General features: G+C 43.8%; 1 pseudogene; it reads left to right on the top strand.

Annotated features, from left to right (window-relative positions):
• Positions 1-1,000: 1,000 nt before the first annotated feature.
• On the top strand, positions 1,001-9,812 carry LOC148922885 (uncharacterized; annotated as a pseudogene).
• Positions 9,813-10,213: the final 401 nt, after the last annotated feature.

Genomic DNA, 10,213 nt, shown 5'->3' with positions numbered 1-10,213 from the left:
AGAGTTTCGAGTTCTGGTCATAAGTTGTCACGCCGCCGCCGCACCATCATCATCGCCCCTGCCATCTACTACCACCGCTCCGAATTCGTATCCATATACCACCACCAATCCGTGCCCATATACCACCACCGATCCATATCCATATACTACCACCGCTACCACCACCGCTGCCATATACCACCACCATATATCCACCACCAATCCAAGTTCCTTGCTTATTAGGTTTGTTTTCGGGATCCATCTAGATTCCAATTCGTGTTTCCTTGCCGGAGTAGGTTTCGGAAAAAAAAAGAGTCGGGTAGCCACGCTCCGTTTAGTCCCAAAATTTTTCGAAAACGCATTTTTCGAAAAAATTTCTGGCTATCCTATTTTTAGGTGTTTCTGAGTGTTTTGAGACAGGTGCCATTATAGGAAGTTTTTTTGACCCGTTTCCAGCTTTTGGGTCCGGGCAGTCGAAAAAAAAATTGGTCGAAAAATTTCGTGCCCATCCTGTCAGTTTGAGCTAGGAAGAGTTTTGAGATACTCGCCATTATAGTGATTTTTCGCAAAAAAAAAGCAGCGCAAAAAAAAAGAGCGCAAAAAAAAAGAGCGAAAAAAAAAATTCAGAGTGTGCTTTTCCCTTGTTTACGTGCCGCGCCGTGATTTTGTTGGTGTTCTAGGCTCGCGTCTCTAGCACAGTCTAGCCTAGAACCAGCACAGTACCGTCGTTGAGCGTTTATTCAACTTTGCATCTCTGAATTGATTATTGCTGACCCTTTTTGCTACCATACTATAAGCCTTCCCAGCTCCACATACATCTACGTCGTGTGTTTGACTCTCCCTGGTAATCGCTCTATCCAAGCTTTGAGAGTTTTTGACTACAACGGTTGCCGATCACCGCCTGCTGCTGGGTAAGAACTGGTAAGAATTTGAGATTTGCTTGACGGATTTTTGATACACCACCCCCACTTCTTAGTAGTCTGTAGGATCATATTCTTGTGTGTTTCTATTGCTGCTAACCATGCCAGGATCACAAGCCGACGAGCTTGACTGGGAGAATTTATCGAACAAGGAGCTTCATGATAAGTTTCAGCAAATGATGACTGAACAGGTGCAAGATGTGCTGAACAATTTTGAAGAGGCCATGGAGAAGATCACTGGCCTTGAGAAGACGTTCGAAACAAAGCTCGATAACAAGTTTAATGAATTGCTCGCGCGTCTTCCACCACCACCACCCGCTGCACCTAACGCACCTCTCCAACAACAACAACAACGACTACCTCCACGTCGCGAAGCAAACCTCCGTCGAGCAAGCCGTGTTCCTCTTGCGTTTGGCCAAACTGTTGGTGCTGCTGTTGATACTTCTGTGGCTCCTGCTGCTGATGCGGAGGAGGATGATTATGTGGGAGATTATGAGGATGAGGTTGATCAAAATCAACACTACATGCAGCCACCTGTACCACCACCAGCAGGTCGACCTCAGGTATATATTCGTAATGGTAGGCCTGCACCACCACCTCAGGTACGAGATGATGTCCATATTCCTAAACTGAAATTGAATATTCCACCATTTGAGGGTAGATATGTTCCTGATATATATCTTACTTGGGAGTTAGAAACTGAACAACGATTTACATGTTTACAATATCCTGAGGAGAGACGAGTTGCTGCTGCCGTTTGTGCTTTCACTAGTTTTGCATGTGTATGGTGGTCTGAACATTGTAGATTATATCCTATTCCAACTACTTGGGCTGCTTTGAAAACTGCTATGCGTACGCGTTGGGTTCCACCATATTATCAACGTGAATTGCTTCAAAAATTGCAGCGTTTAAGACAAGGGAAAAATTATGTAGAAGAATATTATCAGGAATTACAAACTGGCATGATTAGATGTGGTATTGTTGAGGAGAATGAAGCTATGCTTGCACGTTTTCTGGGTGGATTAAATAGAGAGATTCAGACCATTCTAGACTATAAGGAGTATACTAATATCACTCGTTTATTCCATCTTGCTTGTAAAGCTGAACGTGAAGTGCAGGATCGACAAGCATTGGGGCGAACTAACTTTTCTGCAGGCCGACCTTCATCATGGACACCACGTGCATCTTCTACTTCAACTGCACCAGCACCTCCATCCGGTGCCACCTCCAGCCGTGATACAAGAAAACAGGCACAACCACCATTATCTGCCAAGAGCGCACCTGCGGGGCCTGCACAGCGTTCTTCTTCTTCCATGGCACCAACAGGGCACACAAGTGATATTATTTGTCGTCGTTGTAAGGGAGGAGGTCATTATGCGAGGGAATGCAAATCTCCGCGTGTGATGATTGCTACCGCGGATGGTGGATATGAGTCTGCTAGTGACTATGATGAGGAGACTTTGGCTCTTATTACACGCGAAGAACATGGTGGAGATGATTCTGATCATGAGACGCAATACATGGCTCCTGAAGACGCTGACAGGTATGAATGTTTAGTTGCTCAACGTGTTTTGAGTGTGCAGGTCACACAATCTGAGCAAAATCAGAGGCACAATTTGTTCCATACCAAGGGAGTTGTGAAGGAACGTTCTGTGCGCTCATAATAGACGGAGGGAGCTGCAACAACTTGGCTAGCATGGAGATGGTGGAGAAGCTTTCTCTCACCACAAGACCACATCCACATCCTTACTACATCCAATGGTTCAACAACAGCGGCAAGGTTAAGGTAACACGTACTGTTCGTGTGCATTTTAGTATCTCTACATATGCTGATTATGTCGATTGTGATGTGGTACCTATGCAAGCATGTTCCTTATTACTTGGTAGACCATGGCAATTTGATAAAAATTCTGTACACCATGGTAGAAACAATCACTATACTCTTGTTCATAAGGATAAAAATATTACTTTGCTTCCTATGACTCCTGATTCCATTTTGAAAGATGATATTAATAGAGCTAATAAAGCACAACAGGAGAAGAATAAGAGTGAAAATCAGATTGTGGCAAAAGAATTTGAGCAACAAATGAAGCCTAATAATAAACCATCTAGTGTTGCTTCTGAAATTAAATTGAAAAGTGCATGTTTATTTGCCACCAAATCTGATATTGATGAGCTAGATTTCAGCAAATCTGTTTGCTATGCTTTTGTGTGCAAAGAGGCATTATTTTCATTCGAGGACGTGCCTTCCTCTTTGCCTCCTGCTGTCACTAACATTTTGCAGGAGTTCGCTGACGTGTTTCCACAAGACGTGCCACCGGGATTACCGCCTATTCGAGGGATTGAGCATCAGATTGACTTAATTCCCGGTGCTTCACTGCCAAACCGTGCACCATACCGTACCAATCCAGAGGAGACGAAGGAGATTATGCGTCAAGTCCAAGAGCTTCTCGACAAAGGTTATATACGCGAATCCCTTAGTCCTTGTGCTGTTCCTATTATTCTAGTGCCGAAAAAGGATGGTACATCACGTATGTGTGTTGATTGTAGAGGCATTAATAATATTACTATTCGTTATCGTCATCCTATTCCTAGGCTAGATGATATGCTTGATGAATTGAGTGGCTCTACAATATTCTCCAAAGTTGATTTGCGTAGTGGCTACCATCAAATTCGTATGAAATTGGGAGATGAATGGAAAACAGCATTTAAAACTAAGTTTGGATTATATGAGTGGTTAGTCATGCCTTTTGGGTTAACTAATGCACCTAGTACTTTCATGAGATTAATGAACGAAGTTTTACGTGCTTTCATTGGACGATTTGTGGTAGTTTACTTTGATGACATATTGATTTATAGCAGATCTTTGGAAGAACATTTGGAACATTTACGTGCTGTTTTTATTGCTCTACGTGATGCACGTTTGTTTGGTAACCTTGGGAAGTGCACCTTTTGCACCGACCGAGTATCTTTTCTTGGCTATGTTGTTACTCCACAGGGAATTGAAGTTGATAAAGCCAAGATTGAAGCTATTGAGAGTTGGCCGCAGCCCAAAACGGTCACACAAGTGAGGAGTTTTCTTGGCCTCGCTGGATTCTATAGGCGTTTTGTGAGAGATTTCAGCACCATTGCTGCACCTCTCAACGAGCTTACAAAGAAGGATGTGCCTTTTGTTTGGGGTACCGCACAGGAAGAAGCCTTCACGGTATTGGAAGATAAGTTGACACATGCTCCTTTACTCCAACTTCCTGATTTTAATAAGACTTTTGAGCTTGAATGTGATGCTAGTGGAATTGGATTAGGCGGTGTGTTATTACAAGATGGCAAACCTGTTGCATACTTTTCTGAAAAATTGAGTGGGCCTAGTCTGAATTATTCTACTTATGATAAAGAATTATATGCTCTTGTTCGGACTTTAGAAACATGGCAACATTATTTATGGCCCAAAGAATTTGTTATACATTCTGATCATGAATCTTTGAAACATATTAAAAGTCAAGCTAAATTGAATCGTAGACATGCTAAATGGGTTGAATTCATTGAGACTTTCCCTTATGTCATTAAACATAAGAAGGGAAAAGAAAATGTTATTGCTGATGCATTGTCTCGTCGCTATACTATGCTTTCACAACTTGACTTCAAAATATTTGGTTTGGAGACCATTAAAGATCAATATGTGCATGATGCTGATTTTAAAGATGTAATGCAGAATTGTAAAGAAGGAAGAATGTGGAACAAGTTTGTCGTTAACGATGGATTTGTGTTTCGTGCTAACAAGCTATGCATTCCAGCTAGCTCCGTTCGTCTTTTGTTGTTGCAGGAGGCGCATGGAGGAGGATTAATGGGACACTTTGGTGTGAAGAAGACGGAGGACGTACTTGCTGCACATTTCTTTTGGCCAAAGATGAGACGGGATGTTGAGCGTTTTATTGCTCGATGCACTACATGTCAAAAAGCTAAGTCACGACTCAATCCTCATGGTTTATATATGCCTTTGCCTGTACCTAGTGTTCCTTGGGAGGATATATCTATGGACTTTGTTTTAGGTTTACCTCGAACAAAGAAGGGGAGGGATAGCATATTTGTTGTCGTGGATAGATTCTCGAAAATGGCACACTTTATACCATGTCATAAAAGCGATGATGCTGTTAATGTTGCTGATTTGTTCTTTCGTGAAATTATTCGCTTGCATGGTGTGCCAAATACTATTGTTTCAGATCGTGATACTAAATTTCTTAGCCACTTTTGGAGATGTTTATGGGCTAAGTTGGGGACTAAACTGCTTTTTAGTACTACTTGTCACCCCCAAACTGATGGACAAACTGAAGTAGTCAATAGAACGTTGTCTACTATGCTTAGGGCTGTTTTGAAGAATAATAAGAAAATGTGGGAGGCATGCTTGCCTCATATTGAATTTGCTTATAATCGTTCATTGCATTCTACTACTAAGATGTGCCCTTTTGAAATTGTGTATGGTTTCCTACCTCGTGCACCTATTGATTTGTTGCCTCTTCCATCTTCGGAGAAGGTTAATTTTGATGCTAAACAACGTGCTGAATTGATTTTAAAAATGCATGAGTTAACTAAGGAAAACATTGAGCGTATGAATGCTAAATATAAACTTGCTGGAGATAAGGGTAGAAAACATGTTGTGTTTGCACCTGGAGATCTTGTTTGGTTACATTTGCGTAAGGATAGATTTCCTGATTTGCGCAAATCAAAGCTAATGCCACGTGCTGATGGTCCCTTTAAGGTGTTAGAGAAAATAAATGATAATGCATATAAACTTGAGCTGCCTGCAGATTTTGGGGTTAGTCCCACTTTTAACATTGCAGATTTGAAGCCTTATTTGGGTGACGAAGATGAACTTCCGTCGAGGACGACTTCATTTCAAGAAGGGGAGGATGATGAGGACATCAATACAATTGTTACACCCACAGCCCCTGTTGCTATACATACTGGACCAATTACTAGAGCTCGTGCACGCCAACTAAATTACCAGGTACTTTCGTTTCTTGGTAATGATTCTAATGTTCATGAGAATATGATGCTGCCTAAATTGGATACATTTATTTTGCTTACAAATGAAGGGCCTAGCTTGGAGAAGGATGAACATTGGAGCAAGAACAAGCATGGAGATGATGGCATGCGCAAGGGGAACAAGAACGGAGTTACAAGTGATGATTTCAGGACTTTGAAGCCACCATAATGGGTGCATGAAGCCTTGGACGAAATATACAAGATGCCACTTCATAAATTTCGTCCCGAGGCTATTTTAGGTGCTGCGTCACCTTATTATTGGGCCAGGCCCATGTAATTTCGAAATACATAAGTATTGGCTATTTTTAGAGTCCGTATGTGTGGGGAAACAAGAGATAGGGTTGATTTCTGACCCCTCCACCAAGGGCCACGAAATTCCCCCCTCTTCCTCCATATATACAGCCCTTAGGGCATCGTTTAGACTTTGGGTTTTGTTTAGATTAAAAGTTCGCCATAGCTGCAACTTCGCGTACTTTGTTTGTGTTCAACGACCAGACAAAGGCGTCACAGAACCCCACCTTGATCAATAAAGCTTTCATCTTATATTCGCAATATCCAGATTGCAATCTTAGTTTTCTGCTTGTTCTTCATTTGCTCGCAGGAAACAGACCCTCGTGGTCAGGTTGATCGTGCTCCGGCGTGGTCAATAACCTCTCGGAGTTGGTTTAGCGATTGCTAAGGCGCGACGTCCTCGCACGTTCGTTGTCGGATCGTCAAAGTCGACTTCCACCAAAGCGATATCCATCATCTCATCGAAAGACGGGACACCTTTGTCTCTATCAGCTTTCATCTTATATTCGCAATATCCAGATTGCAATCTTAGTTTCTTGCTTGTTCTTCGTTTGCTCGCAGGAAACAGACCCTCGTGGTCAGGTTGATCGTGCTCCGGCGTGGTCAATAACCTCTCGGAGTTGGTTTAGCGATTGCTAAGGCGCGACGTCCTCGCACGTTTGTAGTCGGATCGTCAAAGTCGACTTCCACCAAAGCGAAATCCACCATCTCATCGAAAGACGAGACACCTTTGCCTCTATCAGCACCAAAGAGGTGGCTCTTTGTGACGAATGATGACATGTCGTCGCCGTTCTCGATGAGAGGTGGATTTGTAGAAGAACTTGGCCTATCCATCATACCAAGCAAAATGTAAGTGGTAGAAGGAAAACAACGTGTACCAAATGTACCTTGACCAATGTTGAAGATGAATCAAGTTCACTCAAATGCGGACAACGAAATAGCACTGTTGGTACCAATTCTTGTCGGTTCTCACACCTACACAAGTAAAAGCTTATGGTAGAGCTTGGTTAGGATGGTGGCACAAAATTGATTGCAATTGTTAGTTTGACTCAAAGATGTTGAAAAAGATTCGCAAATTCGCAAATGTAACAAGTAGACCAAGCAAGTAATGGTACACGGAAACACACACGCAAATAGATAAGTGGGATTGTGCAATCCAAAAGTGAGCCAAAATGTGGAAACCACGAAAATGCTCTTGTTGCACAATACTAGAGAGACGCTAGCACGATTGCACAATAGGCGGATACGCAAACTTGTGCACAACCTACTAGGCAAAAATGCAACTATCTCTATCCCAATTAAGCTATATGTATGGTATTTCGGTGCTATGATCCAAGATGATCGGATATGACAATCTTAATGTTGTATGATGCTATGGTTCTCGCTTATAAGCTCTTTGCTTATTTTTCTCTTTTGCTTAAAAGCTTGGGTGGCTCTTCACTTTTGAGATCTTTTCTCATGCAAAACTTCACGAACCAAGATAGCAATTGCGTATGCTATGACAACTTTGTGACACACAAGTTGATCTCAAGATATGCACCACTATGGTATGATATGTATGCTATGTTGTATGATCACTAATGTGCACAAGTCATGTTGCCGGCAATACTCAATGGCTAGTCTCGATGGGTAAGCAACGCAAAAGTAAGGCTATGTGGTTATCAATGCAATTGCAAGAGATGACAAAGATGTCGTCGATGTTACCGTCCTTGACGATGATGAGTCCTTGGCGAAGATGAGCGGTGGTGATGTTGACGTCGAACCGTACCTATATAGCCGAAACACAATAGGACACGGGAACCACAACTCAAATTCTCAAAGAGCAAAACAACAATGGTGGAAGCGGAAAGTGGAGGTGGATGTGGGAGTTATGCTGGAAATGGCCTGGGCGGTAGTACCGCTCGGATGGCCGGTTGTACCGCTTGTGGTACTCAGCGATGGTACCGCTCGGAGGGGCGGTTGTACCGCTCGTGTCGGGATTCGACACAGCACGAAACTGGGCGCGATTTTGGGGCGGAATTGGATGGTTTCAGGGGCAAAATTGGATGGATTTCGTGGGTTAGAAGAGGGGAAACTTGGGGGAATGCTAGATCCACTTGAAACCAAGCAAATCCACGGATCAAAATCAACAAAACATCATCAAACCAACAAATCACAAAAAAATTTGGGGCTATTTTTGGTGGGGATTTTTGAATTTAGGACGAAAACAACAAAATAAAGCTAGAAAACACGGGGTAGGGGCTCCAAAAACGTGATCAACGTGGCTCATGATACCAAGATGATGTAGGGCAGAACCCTAGGTGGATGATCTTTCACGTTTGGAGGGATCCCATGGGAGAAACACGAAGAACACGCGGAAGCACAAAGGGGAATCACGGGGAGGACGAGAGAGAATCACGAAACCAACAAAGAATAGATCAGACAAGTGCTAGATCACCGAACACAAAGAGATACATATGATCCACAATCAACAAAGGTAAGGATACAAAGGACAGTTCATCTCCTAAAGGAGGTCTTGATGGTCTTCCCTAGAAAGGGGTCTTGAATCCGCTTGGGGGATCTTCTCCGAAGAGGTCCTGAACTCCGAGGAGAAGTATCCAAGTGCATGAGCAAAGGCTCTCTCACAAATATGAGCTAATCCAATGCTAACCCTAATACGAAGCTAGGAGACGAATATATATAGTGCTAAGTCACGAAGGGGTAAGTGCACTGCATGCAGGCAGGCCGGTAGTACCGGTCATGGGGCCGGTAGTACCGCTGAGAGCTCCTGAGGGGCGGTAGTTCCGGTCGAGGAAGGCGGTACTACCGCTGGGTGTCGGGCGCTGGCTTCTGGATGTGGGCATCGAAGGAGCCAGCAGTTGTACCGGAAGTTGGGGCGGTTGTACCGGTCTTCGGGCAGAAACCGGTAGAACCGGTGCTGTACCGGCCTTGCACCGCTTGCTCACAGAATAGCGGCCGGTTGTTGGGCGGTGGCTGGCCGGTTGTTCCGCCCGGGCGGTGGTGGGGCGGTTGTACCGGTCCTCCCAGGCTGGGTGGAATGCCTCCTTGATCTTGATGTCCATATAGCACCACTCCTTCTCCTTGGCTGCTTTCATGGTACCTGAGCACACATAGTGTCTCCGTTTGAGGTAGTAGCCATGTCTTAAATGGGTCAAAGGGAAATTCAACAAGGAGAGAGTTAACCTCGGATTGGATGGCACGTGTTCGGGCTCTTGTCATGGGTCCTCTTGGAGCAAGTGTGGTCGAAGTAGAGTCCATGGGGATGATGGAAGGATGCTCCGCATCAACATCAATACCATTGTTACACCCACGGCCCCTGCTGCTATACATACTGGACCAATTACTAGAGCTCGCGCACGCCAACTAAATTACCAGGTACTTTCGTTTCTTGGTAATGATTCTAATGTTCATGAGAATATGATGCTGCCTAAATTGGATACATTTGTTTTGCTTACAAATGAAGGGCCTTGCTTGGAGAAGGATGAACATTGGAGCAAGAGAAAGCATGGAGATGATGGCATGCGCAAGGGGAAAAAGAACGGAGTTACGAGTGATGATTTCAGGTCTTTGAAGCCACCATAACGAGTGCATGAAGCCTTGGACGAAATATACAAGACGCCACTTCATAAATTTCGTCCAGAGGCTATTATAGGTGCTGCGTCACCTTTTTATTGGGCCAGGCCCATGTAATTTCGAAATACATTAGTATAGGCTATTTTTAGAGTCCGTATGTGTGGGGAAACAAGAGATAGGGTTGATTTCGGACCCCTCCACCAAGGGCCACGAAATTCCCCCTCTCTTCCTCCATATATACAGCCCTTAGGGCACCGTTTCGACTTTGGGTTTTGTTTAGATTAAAGTTCGCCATAGCTGCAACTTCGCGTACTTCGTTTGTGTTCAACGACCAGACAAAGGCGTCACAGAACCCCACCTTGATCAATAAAGCTTTCATCTTATATTCGCAATATCCAGATTGCAATCTT

The sequence above is a fragment of the Salvia hispanica genome, unplaced genomic scaffold, assembly GCF_029641045.1.
Source record: "Salvia hispanica isolate PSC_SH4W2 unplaced genomic scaffold, Shi_PSC_v1 Unplaced_Contig_0004, whole genome shotgun sequence".
In the NCBI taxonomy this organism is placed as follows: domain Eukaryota; kingdom Viridiplantae; phylum Streptophyta; class Magnoliopsida; order Lamiales; family Lamiaceae; genus Salvia; species Salvia hispanica.
This window is presented reverse-complemented; position numbering and strand designations above follow the sequence as displayed.